This window comes from Sarcophilus harrisii, chromosome 1 (genome assembly GCF_902635505.1).
Source record: "Sarcophilus harrisii chromosome 1, mSarHar1.11, whole genome shotgun sequence".
Taxonomy (NCBI): Eukaryota; Metazoa; Chordata; class Mammalia; order Dasyuromorphia; family Dasyuridae; genus Sarcophilus; species Sarcophilus harrisii.
The window spans coordinates 492058846-492081869 of NC_045426.1; positions in this window are offsets into that span (position 1 = coordinate 492058846).

Sequence of the window (23024 nt, forward strand, 5' to 3'; positions counted from 1 at the left end):
AATCTGATTTTAAAAAATGAAAAGAGAATAGAATCTAACAAACTATGACTGATTCCTGGGGAAATTCTAGAAAATTTTATTAAAAGAAGTGTCATGAACATCTAAAAAAGAAAGTGCTAGTCTCAAAAAAACCCAGCATGGCTTCATTAAGAACAAACTAACCTTATTTCCTTTTCTGATAGAGTTACTCAACTACTTGATCAGACCAATGTCATCTAGATTTTAGCAAAGCATTTGACAAATCATCTTATATAAATTCTGTGGAAACTATGGAGAGATGAGGGCTAGATGAAAATTTAGTTGTTCAATTGTTTCAATCGTATCTAATTCTCCATGATTGCATTTGAGGTTTTCTTAGCAAAGATGCTGGAGTGGTTTGCCATTTTTTTCTCTAGCTAATTTGACAGATGAGGAAACTGAGGCAAATGGGGTTAAGTGACCTGTGCAGAGTCCTACAACTAATAAGTATATGAGATCAAATTTGAACCCAGGAAGAGTCTTCCTGATTCCAGACCTGGCACTCCATGCTCTTGCACTATTTAGCTGCCCTATCTGATGATGCAATACATTTTAAAATACTTGAATGGTCCAACTCAAAGAAGAAGGAGGCCTCCAGGGGATCTTTGATCTTGTGCTTTTAACAGTTTTATCTGTGCCTTATCTCTTACAGAGATACAAGGCATCTCTGTTAATCCTATAGATGTCATGAAGCTGGGAGGGGTAGCTAATACATAATGGAAGAGAGTTGGGATCCCCCCAAAAAAATCATGAAAAAATGATCTTAAGCTGAATCTAATAAGATGAAATTTGGGAGGGAAAAATTTTATGTTGTTATCTTTGGATTCACAAAATTGACTTCATAAGCATAAAATTGGCTAGTAATTTGAATAGAAAAAGATCTGAATAGAAAAAGATTTTAATGGACTGCAAGGTAGCTAGATAATATAATGGATAGACTGTTGAACTTGGAATCAGAAAGCCTTAGTTTAAACCCTGCTCAGAAAAGTATCTGTGTGACTGTTTCTGGACAAGTCGTTTAATGTCTTTCCTTCATTTTCCTCATTCATAATACTAATACCACTTACTTAGCAGGGTTGTGGTAAAGATCAAATGGCATAATAGATACCAAATCCTTTGTAAACCTTGAAATACTTTATAAATGTTAGTTTTTATTATGTCAACTTGTGATATGGTAGTCAAAAACTAATAGAATTATGGGATTTAAAGAGGCAGAGTTTCTTGAAATAGGTGATGGGAACCCTCACTCTGCTCTGGGCAGATCGGATCTAAAGCATTATGTTCATGATAAATGCTGAGTGCAGATTGAAGCATTTTTTTTCATTTTATTTTTCTTGCATTTTTGTTTGTAATATGGCAAATATGTTTGCAAGACAGAAATATGTTTTGCACAATTTTAAATGTATAATGGGTATTAGTATTACTTGCCTTCTCAATGCGTGGGAGAAGTTTTGGGGGAAGAAGAAAATTTGAAATTCAAAATAAAAAAGTTTAAAAAAAAGTATTTTGTTCAGTTCTCAGTACTGCGATTTAGGACATATAATTATAAACTTAAAAGTGTCCAGAAAGTAAAATAGTGAAGCACTTTGAGACCATGACACATGAGGATTGGTTGAGGGAACTGGGGGAGAGGAGGTTAACATGGAGAAGAGAAGGCTGGGAAGGAAGGAGAATATGACTACTATGGTCAAGTATTTGAAGGGTTGTAATACAAAGGAAGGAATCAACTTGTTTTATTTTATCCCAGAGGACAGAACTAAGTACAATTATGGAAGTAGCAAAAAAGATTAGATTGAAGGCTTAGAAAAACTTCCTGAGAACTGGATTTTTGGTCCCAAAGTCAGAGAAATCAGGAAGTGGAGAAGAGGAAGGAAAGCATTCTAAAGGAAAGAATATTTACTGAGAAGGCATAGCTGAGTTGGAAGTTACATTTCTTAAACTGAGGTCTTACTTGCATTCATAATGTCCCTGGGGAGAATGGGCTCAAACTTAAAGTACACAAGTATTCAGGCATACATGTAAAGAATATGTGGAATCTTACCACTTTTGACAGCATGATTCCTGTTTTCTCTTTGCAGTGAGTCTGTCAAATTCACTTCTAGGTGTAGTTTAGTGTAGAGTTGTTCCTTTACACAAGAATGGCTCATTCCCTTGGTTGTTAAGGCTGGTTCTTTGTAGGATTTGGTATTTTAGCTGATGGATAAATTCACTGTTGGAGCTCATCTTCACGGGTTCAAATCCAGCAGTTTCCTCATTTGTAAAATTAGCTGGAGAAAGAAATGGCAAAAACAAACAAATAAAAATCAATTCCAATATCCTTGCCGAGAAAACCCAAAATGAGCTCATGAAGAGTCAGACATAACTGAAAAACAACTGAAAAATATTCTAGATTTAGGATCTTATTTTCTTTTCTTTTCATCTAACACACTTCTCAACCTTCTGCTCCTCCTTTTCTCCTACACATCCCTCAGCAGAATTCCAAAATTATAGAGTGTAGAGTTCCTTAGGTAGCTGGGATAGATGGAGCACTGAGCTTGGAGTCTGGTACTTCTAACTTTTAATCTGGACTCAAAAATTTACTAATTCTGTGATCTTGGCAAGTCACTTAATCTCTATCTCAATTTCATCAACTGTAAAATGGGGATAATGATAACACTTACCTCAATGTTGAGAAAATTAACAAAAAATATACAAATGTGCATAAAGTCATAGTCATAATTTTGTGGAGTAGGGTTTCTGTTTTACTTTTCTGGCATTTAAACAAAAAATTTTCTGAATATATTTTATTCAGACAAAATTTATCGTTTAGCTAAATTTATCATTTAGCATTGAAGGCAGTCTGGGCAGAACCAGAATTCATTGAAGGACCACTCTTCATTTCTAGAGAGGAAAGAAGGGGATTTTTTTCCCATCCCATATCTCCATTGGTAATGATATCTAGTAGAAGAACATTATTGACAATGATATCAGGAGGGGGGATGCCATGACTTGCAAGTGAATTGGATTAATTTAGTTGAGAGAGGTATGCAAAGTTACCAGCCTCACTTTGTCTCCGGAGCCATCTGGGTCCAACAGCAAGATATAGATCAAGATAGAGACCAAGCTTTGGATACAATGAGAGACCTTGGTTTTAAGCCAAGGTCTTTCCCAGATCTCAGTTTGTCTAAAGCAATACCCATTGCTTAGAAAAGATAGAGGCAACTAATTGAGCAATTATAGAGCATTGAGCCACAGTTGAAGGAGGAGAGATTTCATATTCCAGACAGACAAAGTAGAAACTTAGAACTTTAGAAGCAGCTTTAAGGAGAGTAACCCTTGCAGAGAAGAGGAATTAGGGCAGCTAGGTGATCCAGAGTGGATAGAGTGATGGTTGGAGTCAGCAAGATGTGAGTCCAAATCCATTGGTGCAATCCTGTACAAATCACTTAATCTCTGTATGCCTCAGTTTCTCCAATGGTAAAATAAGAATAATAATTTACCTCACAAACACCAACTTCATAAGATTATTGTGAGGATTAAATGCGATACTATTTATAAAGGGCTTAGCAGAGTGGTTGCCCCATAGTAGGTGCTGTATAAATGCTTCTTCCTTATTTTTTCCTTAATAGCTGAAAGTCACTCTGTAAAGAGAAGCAGATTCTGGGAGTCCAGCTAAGCAATTCACCCAACAAGAATGCTTTGCTTAATAGTGAGCTCCGTGAAAATTCTTCAGAAGAAAAAGTTCCTCTAGTGCCAGAATTGAGAGCTAATTAACTCTTCCTTATGTATATGCTTTACTACTATTGAATGCTAAATTTATGTCCACTCATCCCAAGGATACCTTTGTCTTTGTCAGAGAATTCCCTCTTTCTCCCCCCAAGTTTATGAGATTATTTTTTAGCTATTCTTACTAACCCTTCTTAGAGCTAATCATGTCTTTTGGATAACTATTAATGGGAAGCCCACCAATTGGAGCTTATGACCTAGAGTTTTGGGAGCAAATATTCACAGGGCACTTCTATAACTCAAAGTAATAATTGCCCCAGAACTGGTGATGAGTATAAAAAGTTGAGAGAATAGGCCAAAGATATAACAAATCTTTCTAATGCTTCTTAGAAGTTGATTAGGAGATAGAGATTAGAAAAGATTTTTGCCACAACTTTCAGGGTACAGGAGTTTGAGACTTTTTTTCAGAGGTTTGGGACCTCAATCAATTTTATTCTACTTCTCCAGATAGAAATTTATTCAGCTGAATCTTCTGTGTTGCTGAATCTTCTTTGTCTTCTGATTTCTTTTACTGCCCCTAGATTGCAGCAATTTCTTGTTTATTAAGATAAATCTAACTTATTAGAGAACTAGAAATGAAATGAATATTTATAGACAATCTGAAAATTGTGTGACTCTTGGTACATTCTGCCTTATTTTTTTGCTCTTCTGCCACCATTGTTATGAAAGCATAAAGAGCTATCAAGAACCGAGGGTCATTATGTTACATCTTTTTTCCCTGTTCCCCAATCCCCTCTCTCCTTTGTTCTCTCTTCTCTTCCTTCATTCTTTCTCAGTAAGGCTTAATCAATAGAGTCCCAGATCTAGAATCAAAAAGATTGAGATTCTACACATCAGACACTTACTATGTGATTCTGGGAAAATCACTTAATATCTCTCCATCTCAGTTTCTTTACCTTTAAAATGGGACAATAAAAGCACCTCTCTTAGAGATTGTTGAAGGGATCCAATGAAGTACATATATAAAGTACTTTATAAATATTTAAATATTATTATTATGGTATATAAAAAGATGCTGTAAGAAGTAAACCACATTAGAATATAACTGAGGCTATTGATGCACAAAAAAAAGAGGGAGAGAAAAGAGAGAAGTCTAAAAAAAGATGGCACGAGGCCATCCAATGTGACAGAATTTCCCTACTCTCTTTTTGTTACCCATGACTGCTTTTACAATAATGAATGGCTGACTTGTTTAAGGGTATATGTGTGTGTGTGTGTGTGTGTGTGTGAGAGAGAGAGAGAGAGAGAGAGAGAGAGAGAGAGAGAGAGAGAGAGGGAGAAAGAGAATGGTTACTAATTACTGGCTCAATCAGCAATGCAATTTTTTTTTAGAGCACTGGAAAAGGCAGTATCTTTTCAATATATGATACTGATATTGTATATCTATATGTATATATATATTTATAAATATATAACTTTTTTTGTGAATGTCCCTGCCTTTGATCTGAAAGTTCCTGGATAACAGGCAAGAGTTAGGAATTCCCAAACAGGGCAACCAATGCTATCTTAAGCGACAGTTTCTTCTAGTGCTCAATTGCGATTTATAGTGCTTCTTTTTGAGTAAAAGAGGCATTGTCCAGTGTGGGCAGTTCCCTCAGGAACAGAGCTCAGATTCCAGTATCTGAATCATTCACTCACATTGACACTATCCAGTCTGTTTACCAAACAGCTGGCTGAGTCCCAGCTGATGAGTTACTGCATGACCCTCAGTAGATGGATCACAGAGTCCTATTGATGATGAAGGAGTAAAAAACTATTGACAGTGTCTGATAAAGGGGCATTTTCAGAGGCAGGGAGGACCAGTGGAGCTCTCTGGCCATTTTCCTTAACTAGGACATTTTATCCTGAATCAGAATGGACTATATATGTGATATGGATCTAAATGAATCAATTTTTTTTAAATGTTAGAAATAACCCAATTTGAATACTGTGTGATCACTGAGATCAAATTCAGCTATTCCTCTATGGAATGAATTATATGATATGATGTTTTCATTTAAAATATATTGCTACTGGGTAATTCAGTGACAGCTTCTATTTGCTAAAGAGAAAATAACAAAAACAAAAACAGGAAATAAAATACATATACCAAAGAAAGAGAAATAGTTATTTCCCTGCAAGGAAAAAAAAAAAACCATAATAGTCAAATTCCATTGACCAGATCACTAAAAAAAATACAAGGTTAGAATGATCAAAGTCTTTCAGTGAAAAAAGATGTGCAGACAGAGCTAATTTCTATGCTGAGGGATGCATCTAGTATATTAAAAATCCCGTTACCATGGACTATAGTGCTATTTTAAGCACCTGGAGAAAGTAGGAATGTAGGATTTACATATCATTATCTTTAGTGACCAACTTAAATAGTCCTCTTTTTAAAAAAGTAAGTATCAGTTGTTTGGGGTTTCCAATTCAATGGTATTTGCAGCTTTTTTGCTTATTACCTAGCCCTTTTTTTTTTCTGATGACATTAGATGACAGATCTTGATTTTATAAGCCCCTTGACTCTAGAATTTCAATTTCTCCACTTGTATGTTCCATGCCATGATGACTCCCCCAAAGTGAGCAATAAATCCTCAACAATCTTCTCTGATTTAAGAATAGTATTTGAGTGCTTGAATAGCAAAGTGCTGACATTCCTGTTAATTTTCCCTGTAGCAAAGTGCTTGCAGTACTAGGTAATCCGTTCCCAGAGTAAACTCTAAATGTGGACAAGTGGGTAGAAAATCCCTGAGGCTCTTCCCCATTTAGCTCAATTTATGCACTGATTGAATATCAGTAAAAAAAAAAAAAATCCAGTTCATCTGAAAATTTTGCATTGGGAGAAAACATGCTTCCATTTAGAAAGTTTTGCAGACTTTTAGTTAGAAATACCTGGCTTCATATGCTCAAAAAGGAGGACAATGTGATTTTAGAAGAATCGGTTTAGACAATGTTAAAGGGGTTGTGGAAGAAGGAAGATATTAATGTATCACTGATGGAACTGTGAATTGATCCAAACATTCCAGAAAATATTTTGAAATTTTACAGAGTGATGAAAATGGCCATATTCTTTGACCTAGAGTTTCCGCTATTAGGCTTATGTTCCAAGATTAATGAGATAATGAAAGGAAATTCTCATAGCTTTTATATCACTTATTTATACCATTTATATCACTTTTGTGGTAGCAAAGAACTGGAACAAAGTAGATGCCCATTTATTGAGGAATGCCTAACTGAAATGTCTGGAAACCTCTGAAGGAATAGAATGTTACTGTGCTATTAAGAAATGATGAATGTGATGGAAAGTCTGATATGGAATAATGCAAACCAAAGTAAATAAGTCTGGGAAAACAATATACACAATGATTATAACAATGTAAATGGAAAGAACAATAATTTCAAAAGAATTGAAATAAAATGCTACAAAATTAGTGACCAAGCTTAGTTCCAAAGAAGTCATATAAAAAGACACATCCTCCTGCTTATTTGTAGAGATAGAGAGCTAAAGATACAGAATACTGCATATCATATTATATTTCTCTAATATGTTGGTTAATTTTTTTATGTGCTTCAAGAATGATAATATTTACTTTATCTCCTGGACCTAAGTCATTTATACAATCAAAACTTCATGACTTGCTGTTCTCTGTACTCTATAACTTTGTTTACTTTTCTAATATATACACTAAGTATAAATAAATAAACCACAAGAAAAATTTAAAATTATATTAATATTATGCTGTACAGCAAACTTTAACAACCCTTGTGTAAATACACTGACTAAAATTTTATTGGTTGTGTTACATGAATATATGTCATTAAAGAAAAACAGTTTCACAAAAGAAAACTTTTCTGTGAACCATGTTTAAAATTATCATTATTTTAAAAAATAAAAAATAAAATTATCATTATTATTTTTAGCATTTTTGTTTGCAGACTCCCTCTTGCAAAGAAAAGATGAATACACTGTGCCAATTAAGCCCCAAACCACAAATGACTCCAAATCCATTCTAATTTCATAGGAACAATACCCATCATAAGTTTGCTCCAGATCAATGGCTCAATATGTTACCCAAAACCTTTCATGGGGGTAACCATAGTTCAAATCCTCATTTTGGTTTTAAACTGTACACAGAAAAGAGATTGGAAAGCTTGTCTTTTTTTGTTTGTTTTGTTTTTAAGTCTCCATATCCTGCTAGGATGGTTCTCCAGACTAATGAGGGTGACATCTACTCCTATATGGGATAGGAATGATTTTGGGAATCAAAGTCAGCCAAGCTTAATGATCTACATGTCTATGTTGATTTTTATTGTGTCAATTATGGATATATTTGAATTCAATGGAAAAAAATTAAAAACCTAATATCCATTTATATTTACTCTAAATTATGGGCATTTACAAAGAATTCTCATCCTAAATGGCTAGTCTGAGCTGAAAGGCAAATAAAAAACTGATGATTGTTTTTCATCTCTTTCTCTAACTACATAAGAATTTTTGATCAGCTGCTTCTCTGTAAATTCAGCTTTTAGTTCAATGGCCACATCTGCAAGATGGTCTTTAGAATCCTCAGATATCAAACTGATCCCCAAACTCTTAGAATTGAAATTTACAATCCCCATCACTAAGATTATCTTGCCTAGCCTCAATCCTACCTTTAATATACCTGCAAAATGATATAACCGGCCTTGAAACATCTACTTGGACAAGAGATTCCAACAAATTGTTTAAATGCCCATTTTCTAGTTTCAACAGCATATCTTTCTTGGCCACTGGTCCTGCCATTTTGTTCATATTGGTTAATGTTGTTACTATGTTTCTTCTTAAGTTTTTTATATTTTTAATTATAAGGAATATTTCTTTGGGAAGAGATGGAAAAGGGATAAAGTGGCAAATGTAGCTGATAAACACAAAAGCTTTCAATAAAATTTATTTAAAAAAGAAAAGCCATTGACCATAAAAGCAACATTTTCCTAAACAAATATGAGTCCTGGAAACCTCCAAAATAATTTTTTTGTTTTAGTTGGACAATGTCACAATAGAATCTTTATTGACTCTGACTGTGTTCTTGGGTGTCTGCATACAATTATAAAAATAGCAAATATTTATACAGCCTTTTAAAGGTTGTAAAGGTCTTTATATTTATTTTCTCCTTTGAGGGTCTACTACCCAGATAGAAGTTTAAATCCAGCAATAACAACTTCTGCTTTAAAGTTTAAGAAGCACTTTTCTTACAAAAATCCTTTGAAATAAATAGCATTCTCCTTTTATGGGCGAAGAAACCTTGATTAATAAAAAGGAGGTGTCATATTTGAGGTTCAAATTCAGGTCTTCCAGATTCAAGGTTCAACCTTCTTTCCAGTACTTCAAAAATCCAGCTCTTTCTGAATTTTAGGAACTTTTATGAACAACTACTCACAACTTATAAGATATTATTGTTCAGTTGTGTTCAACTCCTTATGATCCCATTTGATTTTCTTGGCAAAGAAAGATACTGGAGTAGTTTGCCATTTCCTTCTCCGAATCATTTTACAAATGAAGAAACTGAAGCAAAAAAGGTTAGTGACTTGCCCAGGGTCACAGAGTAAATAAGTAAGTGTCTGAGGCTAGATTTGAATTCAGAAAGATGAGTCTTTTCAACTTCAATACTTTAATCACTGTGTGCCTCCTTAGCTGCACCTTGTGAAACAAAAATGTGCAATGTAAATGAAATACAAAAAATCACTGTAGAGTCCGGGGTGGGGACCATGGAGAGGAGAAAGTAAGTTCACTTTCCCTTCTCAATCAGGACTGTGCAGAGCCATAGGTTGTATCTTCTGGGCCATCTAGGAATCAAGACTTTCCACTTTAATCTCCCTACCCTTTCCTGATTCTTGTAAGTTAAAACCTTGTTTAAACTTGTAAATGAAAAGAAGTCTCTAATACTGGGGTATCCATGCTTAGTGTTATTCTTCTAGGAAATTCAATTTTTAAGGGAAACTGTGACTGGATAGCCTCTAAGGAAGCCTTTTAATTTCTTCTTCTACTACTACTACTACTAACTGCAAGGTCATAGTATAGACTGTGAAATACAAAACCTCTTAATGTCATCTCTCCGACACATTCAGATCTCAGATAACAACAGCCTCAGTTTCCTAATCTATTGAAAATGAGTAGACTGGATTTGATGGCACCAATTTTCTTATCAATAAGATACAAATAATAAGATTGTATTTGTAGTAAATTGTATTGTATATTATTGTATTATATCTCGCAAGATTATTGAGGAACATTGGAGATAATGGGTATAAAGTACTTTGTAAATCTTAGAGCTGAATAAAAATGTCAGTTTGTTTGTTTTTAACTAGTACCTTTCACTAATTGGGCTCCTTTTTTAGAAGACCCGAAAATGCCTTAAAAAAGAACAGCATTAATGCTCATGGTATTAAAAGGTTATTTTTTAATATCCTTAATCACGTGTATGTAATTCTATCAATGGAACATCAGGAAAGATTTAGCTCATCCTGTAATAGTGACAGGGGCTTCATTTTTAAGCATTAGTCTCAAATCTGTTTAAAATGGAACCTGTTCTGAGTTCCTGTCAAGATCTAATTCTGGTAGGCAGAATCATCATCCCACCTTCCTCCCATATCATGGTGACTATTGGTCTGTAACTTTGAAAAGGACTAGAATTGCTAACCCTGTTCTACAGGCAAAGTATACTTTAGTGCTCTCTCACCTCTTCCTTTCCATCTTCTCTTCTCATCCATGGTGTCTTAACCAGGTGCTTGATGGTTGTCACTGTGTATCTCACCTGAGCTTGCCCTCTTTGGCATTTTCCCATAGAAAAGGCAATGTAATATATTTAGAAAAAGCACTTAAAGTCAAGGCCTAGCTCTAGTATTTTCTAGCCTTCTCATTCATCACAATCTCTCCAAGGCTCAATTTATTTAATTATAAAATGGGGTCGACCATTCAATAATAAATTCAATTCTGTAATATTTATTGTGCACAAACAATTGGGTATTAACTAATATAGTTTCTAGCACAAAATAAGCACTTAATAAATGAGTGCTCTCTCTTTTTTTTCTCTTCTCTTTCTCTCTCTTCTCTCTCTTTCTTATTCTATCTGTTTATTATGTTTAGATACTAGAAATGCAAAGAAAAATGACTGCTTCCTAGAAGATGGGGGCAGGGCAAGGCAAGACATGTACACAAATGAGTATCCTGTAAGATAGAATAGGATAAGGACAAAAGGGGGTGAGCTGGGACAAAGCCAAAAAAAAAAATGTAGAAGGATATCACTTTCACCTGGGTACTCAGAACCTGCCTTAAAGAGTTGAACCTTGGAAAGGAAAAGAAGGATTTCAAGAGATAAAGATATCTTGAGAATGTTCTTGCCTTGGGCAATGGCCTGCACACATGCCTGGAAGTGAAAGAAAGCATGATGAAATCTGCTAATTATCTTTTTTTTTTTTTTTTTTTTGCTAGGAAGCAGGGCAAATGAAGAGGAATTGAGCAAGGTAAAGCTAAAAAGATAATTTGGAGGTAAGTCTAAAACACTGGCCTAAGGAGTTTGTATTTTTTCCCAGAGGTAGTAGGGAACCAAGACAGCTGGATGGCACAGTGGATAGAGCACTGGGCTTGGAATCAAGAAGACTCATCTTCATGAATTCAAACATAACCTCAGACACATAGTAGCTGTGTGATCCTGGACAAGTCACTTAATGCTATTTGCCTCAATTTTTTCATCTGTTACCACTACACACCTGTCAGATTAGCTAGAATGACAGGGAAAGATAATGCGGAATGTTGGAGGGGATGCGGGAAAACAGGGACACTGATACATTGTTGGTGGAATTGGGAATACATCCAACCATTCTGGAGAGCAATTTGGAACTATGCTCAAAAAGTTATCAAACTGTGCATACCCTTTGATCCAGCAGTGTTTCTACTGGGCTTATATGCCAAAGAGATCATAAAGAAGGGAAAGGGACCTGTATGTGCACGAATGTTTGTGGCAGCCCTGTTTGTAGTGGTCAGAAACTGGAAACTGAATGGATGCCCATCAGTTGGAGAATGGCTGAATAAATTGTGGTATGTGAATATTATGTAATATTATTATTCTGTAAGAAATGACCAACAGGATGATTTCAGAAAGGCCTGGAGAGACTTATATGAACTGATGCTGAGTGAAATGAGCAGGAGCAGGAGATCATTATATACTTCAACAACAATACTATATGATGACCAGTTCTGATGGACCTGGCCATCCTCAGCAACGAGATCAACCAAATCATTTCTAATGGAGCAGTAATGAACTGAACCAGCTACGCCCAGAGAAAGAACTCTGGGAGATGACTAAAAACCATTACACTGAATTCCCAATCCCTATATTTATGCACACCTGCATTTTTGATTTCCTTCACAAGCTAATTGTACAATATTTCAGAGTCCGATTCTATTTGTACAGCAAAATAACGTTTTGGTCATGTATACTTATTGTGTATCTAATTTATATTTTAATATATTTAACATCTACTGGTCATCCTGCCATCTAGGGGAGGGGGTGGGGGGTAAGAGGTGAAAAATTGGAACAAGAGGTTTGGCAATTGTTAATGCTGTAAAGCTACCCATACATATAACCTGTAAATAAAAAGCTATTAAATTAAAAAAAAAATTTTTTATCTGTAACATGATCTTGAGAAGGAAATGAAAAATCACTCCAGTATTTTTGTCCAGAGAATCTGACATGGAATCATGACTGAAATGACTGAACAACAATAATTATTCTAGGCAAATCATTTGATCTTTGCCTCAGTTTCCTTATCTTCAAAATGGGATTATAATAGCACTTATCTCCCAGGATAAATGTGAGGACAAAATGAGATAATATTTGTAAGGTGCTCTACAAGTATTAAAATACTATTTATAAATAACAGCTACTATTAAGAAATAATGATCAGAAATAATAAATCTAAGAAATTCAGAGAAACATGGGAAGATATGCATAAACTAATTCAGAGTGAAGTAGGAACAGAGCACTATGTATTTAATGACTACAAAAGGGAAAACAAAAACTATACCAAAAGGCAGACACAATCTTATTAAATGGAATGATTCATCTTGATTCCAGATGGTCTTTGCTCAAGCCCTCTCCTTCCACTTGAAATGTTTTCCCCTCTCTTTCTTAATTTTACCCATCCTTTAAGTCACAGCTCAAATTTCATCTCCTCCAGAAAACTTTAACCAACCATCTTCTCTCTCTTCAAAAGCTCATGTGGCATTTCAAAGAATCTCAAAATTGGAAAAGACTTCAGAAGGTGTTTAAGTCCAATCTATCCTTCAGTAGGATATCCCCTATAACATCCCTGACAAGTAGTCACTCAGTATCTGTTTGGAGAGATGTGGGTGGGGTGGGAAAAAGAACCCAACATTTCCTGTCTTACTTTGGGAGATTAGAAACTGAGTTGAAATCTGATTCTACTATTTCCCCCAAAGCTATTTTTTCTGCCCTCTGGGATCAAGCCAAACTTGTCCAATTTTTCTTTCACATGATAATTTTAATTTCTTGAATACAACTAACAAAACTTCTTGAGTATTCTCTTCTCTAGATTAAACATATCTAGGTTCCTCAAAGGATCCTCATATAACATTGTTTCCAATCTTTCCTCATGCTGGTCACCTTGACCAGTATATTATCAGTATATTTATCAGTATATATAACCAGTATATTGGCACTTGTCTGCTTAGAATCGAATTCAGTGTTCAACACATTTTGATGATTAAAAAAAATGTTTTGCACTTGGTTGTTGTTTTGGTTGGATGTGAGGTTGGTCTGGTGTACTGCTCAGCCCCCACTGCTGCTGCTATGGCCCTCCCTGAGGGCAGCTCCTCTCAGGTAAAGGCAGGGGTTTACAAGACTATCAGGTTGGAGCCAATGATGCTGAGGTGGTACACTGCAAAGTGCAGGTCAAGGGGCAGTTCCTGCAGAATGATGTGGCTGCAGCATATAGTCTCCGAGCTCCCAAAACAGAAGGGGCACTGAGCAGCTGGCATGTTCAGCAGGAGGAGAAGCAGCAGGGGCAGGAGAAGCAGTGGCAGGAGCCCAGCTGAAGGCTGCTATGGTGGAGGACCCAGGGCTCCTGGCAACCCCAAGCCCTGGACTGTGACCAAAGTTCTGGGTGCACAGGGAGTGGGACCATCGCTGTTGCTTCCAAATCCAGACATCCCATCCCTCATCCCCAAAGAAGTTTAGATTGTGTGTGATGGGAAGAGATATTAAAATTGTGGTTCCTCTCAGAAAGTGATTTGGGTCAAGAAGGGAAGAGTGCAGCTGTACTGGTTTAGCTTGTTTCTCTGCAGCTGGAAGCCCTACTTGCCACTTTGGGGAATTGGGTGGGAAGGGATGGTTAGGTTGCAGACTAGAGGTGTTCTTCTTATGGGAAAAATTCATTTGATACTTGTCATTTTTGTCATTCATTGTGCTTTCTGGAACCAATTAATGACAAGTATCAAGTATTATGTTATCATCTTAATATATAATCTCATATTGTGTTTTTTATATACATATGTAAGATATGCATGTATATAAACAGCTAGATGGCACAAAGAATAGAGACCTAGAGTCAGGAAAATTTCTCTACTTAAATTCAAATGTGGCCTCAGACACTTACTAGCTGTGAAACCCTGGGCAAGTAACTTAGCCCTGTTTGCCTCAGTTTCCTCATCTTTAAAATGAAATAGAAAAGAAAATGGCAAACTATTCCAGTGTCTCTACCAAAACCCTCCAAAAAGTGGCCATGAAGAATCAAACATGACTGAAAGGACTAAATAATGTGTGTATACACATATACATACATCTATATATATATATATATATATATATATATATATATATATATACCCTATTTTCTCGGCAAAGATACTGGAGTGGCTGGCCATTTTCTTCTCTAACTCATTTGACAGATGAGGTGTAGGAATTCAATAAATGTCTATCAATTCATTTTGATATTGCCAACTTCTTCCTTTGGTTTTTGTAGAAGAATATTGCATGGAGGATTGAACAGGACAGGCATAGGGAAAAATTAAGCTTAAGGAGAAGGAATTTTGGAGAATTTAAAATTTCTGCTAATAAAGACTAGAGAGTTAATTAATGGAAGAGAACTTGGAAGGACTTTTGTAGCTAAAGAAATGTATAACTAGAGCTGAATGAAGAAAAAACACTCAAACTGAAGTTGGAAAAGGATTCTGAGCAATGGTAAAGACAAAAAGGTGGTAACATTTTGCCCAGGTGATTAAAATTCACTGGGAAAATGAGCTTTTGATGTAACCACTACTGGATATAAACACATGGCAAAATAAAAGCATTTTGCCTTATCTATGCATAAAACTTCTATCAAGTTCACTTTCTTTTGGCCATCTCCTGAATAACAGATATTTTCTGGTCCCTCATCCATAATAATACTGTGTTACTAGAATAAAAGAGGAAAATTTAATTTGGAAAAAACAACAGTAGAGACAAATGGAGGAAAATATAAACCTAACTCTCATAACTTTAAATGTGAATGGATTAAATAACCTAGTGAAACTTTTGAGATTGGGAAGGGGAAAACTGTTATGGGAGCAACCTGCTAATGGCTGCTGAGGATCTAATTCTGTTCAGCAGAATAGATCCTTTTATGTGAGAGAATGATAACAATACAAGAAAACTGAGAGGCAGTTGCATTCTCTGGCCTCCTTCCTCTTCCCTTTTGCCTCTGATTATTTCAATCCTAATTCATAAGCAACATCTGCATCAGAAAAGGCTGATTTGCAATCCTTCAAGTATGTCATGATTCATAGCTGTGGGGGCTTTTAGAGAATCAACTTGCCCCTTCATACTTAGGCATGGTCCTTACCAATTCCCCATTTTTTGTTTTATGGAAACATGATTATTTTCCCCCCAGCAGCGTGGTCATTATTAAGTTTGTCCAATATTGTGAAGTGGCTGTTATCTGAGTCTGCATGCGGAAGAACGCAAACAGCACTATCAAAGTCTTTTCTGTCTTATTTCTCAGGATGGTTGCAGAGTGAGACACTATAACAGCTGTTGAATCTTGTGAGATGTAATTTGCTGTAACATCATAATAGTCCATCATGGAGACAAACTTTCTGATAAACAGAGAAGTAGGATTGTAGTCAGAGTAGTCATGTTTCATAAATCTCTCATCTCCTGGCTTAGCCCTTTGATGGTTGGCCCATTTTAATTACCCTGACTGAAAAAGTCTTACCGGGTCTCTTTTCCCTTTCCTTCCTTGCAAGTTTCTGAAGGAACTCTCCTGGGAGGATCCTACTCACAAACAGCTCTTGATTGCTGTTGCTTCTTTGTTTCTCATACCCCACGTTGGGCGCCATTTGTTATAGAAGCAACCTGTTAGTGGCTGGTGAGGATCTAATTTTGTCCAGCAAAATAGATCCCTTCATGTGAAAGGATAATGATACAAGGCAACTTAGAGGCAGTTGCATTCTCTAACCTCACTCCTTTTCCTTCTTGCCTCCAATTTATTTCATTCCCAATTCAGAAGCAACTTCTGTGTCAATAAAGGCTGATTTGCAATTCCTTCAAGTGTACTATGATTAATAGTTGTGGGGGCTTTTAGAAAACGGACAGCCCCTTAATGGTATAGTCCCCATTAACCTTTTTCAGGCTTTCTGAATTTTGCACGTAGGTGTCATCCTCAACAGGGAACCACAAAAGTTTGGGGCCTCAGACTAGTGTCTCAAAAGAATTTGGAGGCTTGGTCCCATCTCCTAGGCAAAGGGCAAAGTTTTATTGCAATAGTAATTGTAATGCCATTACAAAGCAGGCTTGAATTTCAAAAAAGAAATTGGCAGTGAAACAGAAGCAAGAAGAGACATTTATTTAGCTTTTATCATTGATATACTAATTATATGCCTCATAGGTAGGAAGGAATTTGATTATCATTGACCAGATTATTACTGACCTATCAGTCAGCAATGAATTGAGGAGTAGTCTTATTCACTATTGTCTCATGAGTTTGATCTGTGAGAGTTTCCTGAGATCAGATCAGAAGCTATCTGACTAAGGAGTGGTCAGAATCAGAGTTTCTGGGCGTGGGAGTTTCCTGAAGCAGAAAATCTAGAATCACTGACTTATTACCAGAACAAAAGCCTCCCCCTCCCCCAAAATCAGGGGGTCACAAAATCAAACTATATCAAAATGAAAACTAAAGTGACAGATAAGCAAACAAAAATCTACAACCTGTTGCTTACACAAATTAAAAAAAAAAACACAAAGAATTCAGAAAAATAAAAACAAGGCATGGACAAAAGATCAGAAAAAGGAGAAACTGGAGGACCCAAGACAAGTAAAAAAACAACTAAATAACATAAGACAAAGGTTTTATTAGAACATGGGAAACGTAGTCAAAGTTCTTTTTTTAAAAAATTTTATTTATTTTTAATACACATTGCTTTATGAATCACGTGGGGAAGAAAAAATCAGAGCAAAAGGGGAAAACCATGGGAGAGATTTTAAAACATAGAAAAAAGAGGTGAACATAGCATATGTTGATTTACATTCAATCTCCATAGTTCTTTTTCTGGATGCAGATGGCATTTTCTGTCCAAAGTCTATTGGAATTGCTTTGGATCCCAAGTCTTTCACAGCTGATCATTGCACATTCTTGCTGTTATTGTGTACATTGTATTCCTGGTTCTGTTTATTTCACTCAGCATCAGTTTGTGTAAATCTTTCCAGGTCTTTCTAAAATCAGCTTGTTCATCATTTTTTATAGAATATTCCTTTATCTTCATATGCTACAGCTTATTCAGCCATTCCCCAATTGATGGGCATCTACACATTTTCCAGTTCTTTGCCACCACAAAAAGAGTTACTACAAACATTTTGCACATGTGGGTCCTTTTCTCTCATGGTTTCCTTGGGATACAATCCCAGTAAAGGCACTGCTGGATCAAAGGGTATGCACAGTTTGATAGCCCTTTGGGCATAGTTCCAGATTGCTCTCCAGAATAGTGGGATCATTTCACATCTCCCCCAACAATACATCAGTGTCCCAGTTTTCCCACATCCCCTCCAACATTTATTATCTTTTCTTGTCATCTTAGCCAATCTGAGAGGTGTGAGATAGTTCAGTGGTCAAAGTTCTATAAGTGAAAAGGTACTAAAAAGGTGACAAGAATGTGTTGAGGGCCATCACAAGCAATTTATTACAGCAGTTCTCCAGAAAAGCTATTACCAAGAATAACAAAGGATTGAGGATCTCCTTTGTAGTATGGAAAGCAAGAGGAATTTTGTTGTGAACGTAAGTGTTCTGTCCAAAGTTACCATGTACTTTTAATGGACAAATTTAGTGGCTTATTCGTGGTCCTTATCCTTGACCCCTCTGCAACATTTGGCATTATTGATTATGCTCCACTCCTGGCTATTCATAACTCTTCTGGGTTTTTTTGTGACACTTGTCTCCTCTCATCCAACAGATCCTTTTCAGTATTTTTTGCTAGATCCTCATCCATATTATGCCCACTAACTACCTTTGGTTTGTCCAAACCTTCTCTTGGATCCTATTATTTCTTTTCTCTATACTCTCTCGTTTGGTGACATCTTTAATTTTCATGAGCTCAGTAATCATATAAGTGGTTCTTAGATCCATCCATCCATCCATCCATCCATCTATCTATATTTCAGATATATTCATCTCCAGTATTTTTCCTGAGCTTTAGTTGCATATTCCCAACTGTTTGAGTGTGATCCAGTGAAGGAGCAGTCAGATGAGTTAATAGAACCAGGAGAGTACAAGGTCAGATGCCAGATTGTAAAGGTCTGGATAATCAATCTCTCCTTTCAAGAGACTAATGCCCACACAATTACTTGATCCACTTCCTTGCTCGTTACCTTGTATTATCTCATTGAACACTTTTAATCTTGCTTTTGGGTTTGCTGGATTAACTTAGTAGAGTCCTTGGAAGGGAAGGCGCAAGAATTGTGAATCTGAATGGATGAAGGACCAGAAAATATTTATTATTCAAGAGATGGCCAAAAGAAAGTGAACTTGATAGAAGTTTTATGCATAGATAAGGCAAAATGCTTTTATTTTGCCATGTGTTTATATCCAATAGTGGTTACATCAAAAGCTCATTTTCCCAGTGAATTTTAATCACCTGGGCAAAATGTTACCACCTTTTTTGTCTTTACCATTGCTCCAAAATCTTATTTATTAGTTATGCAGTTCTGAGGTTCTCCAAAAGTAGCTCTCTCCTGACCTCTGGTGGTATGATGTAAATCTTTAAGAAAAGTCAGGTCATTAATTTGATAGAAATGGATGAACTCAACAGAGAAGTGTCACTTAATTATAAATTGCAGCATGAGAGCATTTTTTGCATTTTAGAGACATCAGCCTAGATGAGGCAGAACAAATTTAAGAAATAATCTCAAAGCTTGAATTTATTGTGCTGATGATAACTGTAATAATTAAATATTAACTAAGTACAAATACTATATGAAATTTTAGTATTGGCCACAACTGCACTGGCATTTTCTTTGAGCTATTATTGTGAAAGAAGGAAGCATGGAATAAGGTTCAATGCCAATCCTGGGCTTTTGGTCTCTTCAGAACTTTGTTTCTGAGATAATGCTTGTCATTTTTTCTCAAATCAGACATGGTTCTACATGGCTGCATTATTTAAATTTAATTATTCATTATTTGTTGTTGTTTTTCCTCCACAGTTTTATTTGCAATATGATGATTTAGATGTAACTCTGGGTTTCTGAAGGTTATGCCAGCAAAGACTGCAGCAGAGTCTGTCACATTAGAAAGATACTCCTTTTCTACTCCCAAGGAGAAGTCCATTACCCATAGGATAGTTGATTGGCTATGAATTCTTTGGCTATAGCAACCCATGAAACAGGAAAATATGGAATAGTTCCTTCTGCTTCTGGGATAACAGAGGTAGTAGGGTAGAAAAAGGGGGAAGTGGTGACAAAAATCAGATTTTAAAACCATCTATACACATTAACTTGTTTGTATTTTAGATAACAGGTACCCTCTACAAATACAATGGGGCCAGGCCAGGAAGGTACAGTAGATCCTGTTATTCCCATGCTCTGTTTTCATTGGCTTGTAATGGGACAGGACTCTGGAGAAATGTACTTGAAACAAGGATTCTTACAATAAGGTGTTAACTCAGTGGATGGTTACCTAGTTTAACATGGTGATTAATAGTTCTCTAGTTCAGTTTGATTGAATTAATCTTACAACAAATAATGGTTCCCTAGTGATATAATGATTGGCTTATATTCAGTATGATGAATGGATTTAATTGTAATAGAGTATTTAAGAGGTCAGAGTCAGACATGGAGGAGGATTGGAACAGACTAGGAGAAGACAGAGGACTGGAGGCTGGTGCACAAGCTCTCGGACTGAGACAGACTTCAAGACAGAGACTGTGGTGGTGGGGGTCCTCCTGCTTCCTCCACAGAAACAAAGACACATTCTGGAGGACCTCCAGAAAGCTAGCGGAGCCCCAGGCAAGGAGACAGACTGTGAAGGAGACAATAAAGACTTTTGGACTTTATTCCTGACTATTTATTCTCTGAGTAATCCCCGATTACTCAGCTGAAATGAAGGCTGATCTCCAGAAAGCTAACCAGAACCTTACAGTTTAACCAGAACATTACGCCACATGGTCCATCTCACTGAAAAATCCCTACTTTTGTTAGATCCTTCAGGTTGTTTATAAGTCACTTCAGCCTCAAACTCAGTTAAATAGCTTAACTAGATTTGATAAAAGCATGGTAAAATCAATGTGTCAGATATATCATAATAATCAAAAATCAAATCATCTTCAAGTTCCAACCCATCTTTGGGTTTAGTCTCTTAAGTCGAAAGAAAATTCCAAAACTTAATATCCTATAGTAGATCTCAATCTTCTCACTAAAATAGAATTAGAACATGGACAACTAACTCACAATGGATTTTCTGTATCAGATTGAGAAGCATTTAAGAAGCTTACACCGATTTTCTTGATCCCAAGTGAATGAATGAATGAATGAACATTTATTTATTAAATACCTACTATGTGGCAGGATGTGTACTAAAAAATAAAGGAGATAGATTGCAGAGTCCCTAGCCCCATGCTGCCACAGCTCTTGGAAATTCTATATTGCATCTGGCTGAATTGGAAGGTAGGGATAGGGCATTGCAGTCAGGAAGAGATAGGTTTAAATACCATCTCAGATATTATCTGTGTGGTCCTGGGCAAGTAACTTAAACATCTCTGGGTTTCAGTCAATCAAGCCAACAAATATTTATTATCTACTATGTGCTAGGCACTGTGTAAAATGATCTGGTTGACCTTGATGGCTTCTAAGGTTCCTTTCAGCTCTTAAATCTACAATCCTACAAATTATGCATTTCTAAATCCCCAACACTGCCAAATAAGCACTGCCTAAAATGCCTCCAAATCTAAGTGCTACAAGTTATCACCTGGCTATCATGAATCTTAGGAGCCAAAATTAGCTTGAGGTAAGAGGGATGGCTGAATTGTGTGGCCCAGCTTCCATTTCTTTCTGCCTCGTTTCTCCTTTAAGTCCTATGTTGCTTATATAGTTTTCACTGAATCTGTAAGTCTCCCCAGTATAGTTAATGGTAGTGTTGAAGCCAACAGATAAGTATCCAGTTTACTGGTAGTCCCTATGGAAATAGTGTGTCCTAAAGAAACACTCCCTGTATCTAAATTGAAACTAGTAATTGCCAATAAATGGATATGCAACTGGAAGAATCGAAGCTTACCTATTACTACTGCTATTACTTAAAGCAATTTTAGAAATATTCTTTCTAAACTAGATGACCAAAGGAGGTTGAAGCCAATTAGAAGATTAGCTCATGATTTCTCCTTGAAGAAGCAAATAAAGGTATTAGAGAGTTGGGTTCTGGGTTGTTGTTGTTGTTTTTGATATATTCAGGGCAATAAGAAATATTTGTGGGATATATCTGGCTATCTGTTTTTACATTTGCAGAAATATCACCATGAAAATGATGGCTGCATACTATTGTATGCCAACAATATCTGTTGTATATAAGGATATAGAGAAATCCAAAGTACCCAAACTTGCAAACTAAATATACATATATATGTATACTTAATGTTCAGTAATTTGGGGACAAAGATGGGTATAGGGAGAATGTGGAAAAACATGTGGAAAAACATGCTATGGGAGAAATGTCAGAGGCTAAAAGTTGTAGATACAGAGGTTTCATATGTATTTATCATAAATCATTTATCATATGAGAAAAGAATTAAGAGGTACTAGGCAAAAAGCACTAAATAGCATCACCAAAAAACGAAATTGATTTTATTTTAAAAAGACAGAACTGCTAGTTATTGATGTGACTGTCACTTTCAGTGTCATCCTTCAGTTTAGAGGAGTGGAGTAAACAGAACCAGAACAATTTATACATAGGCAACAACATTGTAAAAGAAAACAATTTTGAAAGATGTTATAGAAATGAATGACCAACTATATTTCCAGAAGATCCATGATGAAGCACATTATCTATCTCCTAATAGAAAGGTGATATATTCACAGTATAGAAAGGACTATACATTTTTGGAATGTACACTTTGTGGATTTTTTATCTAATTGTTTATTATGAGTACTCTTTTCACTTTCCTTTTTTTAATTTGGGGAGGGGTTTGAGAAAGGAAGGGAAAGGTTAGTAATAATGGCAAATAGAGATGCCAAAAAAGAGAGTATCACCAAAACTTTTTTCAAAAGGTAGTAAAGAGGAAGTTGAGGGGGGAAAAAAGCTTGTATAAACTGGAGAATTTTGAAAATAACACATAGAATTTATTATATACTTTAAAAGATTAAATAGAGATTCATAGTTTTAAAATCCTTTCCTTTTTATATCCCAGCCTTGGATCATTCCTACCATCTGGAGCCTTCTCAAATACTACTGAATGAAGCTGGAGAAAATCACAAAACCATGCTAACAGAATCCACTACAGGTTTGTTACACAAAATCAAGTAGGTCCTTGTTGTGGTGAGACAATCCTTTTTTTTTTTTTTTTTTTTTAATATCTTCCTAATTAATGTACTGTTCTACTCTCCACAAGAAGCTTTTCTCAGGCTCCTGAGATTACCCTCAACTAACTTATCCTGTATATATATCTTGTTTGCACAGAGTTATTTGCATGTTGTCACCCTCATTATACTATGAGTTCTTAGAAAGTGAGGACTTTTAGGTTTTTTTTTTTTTTT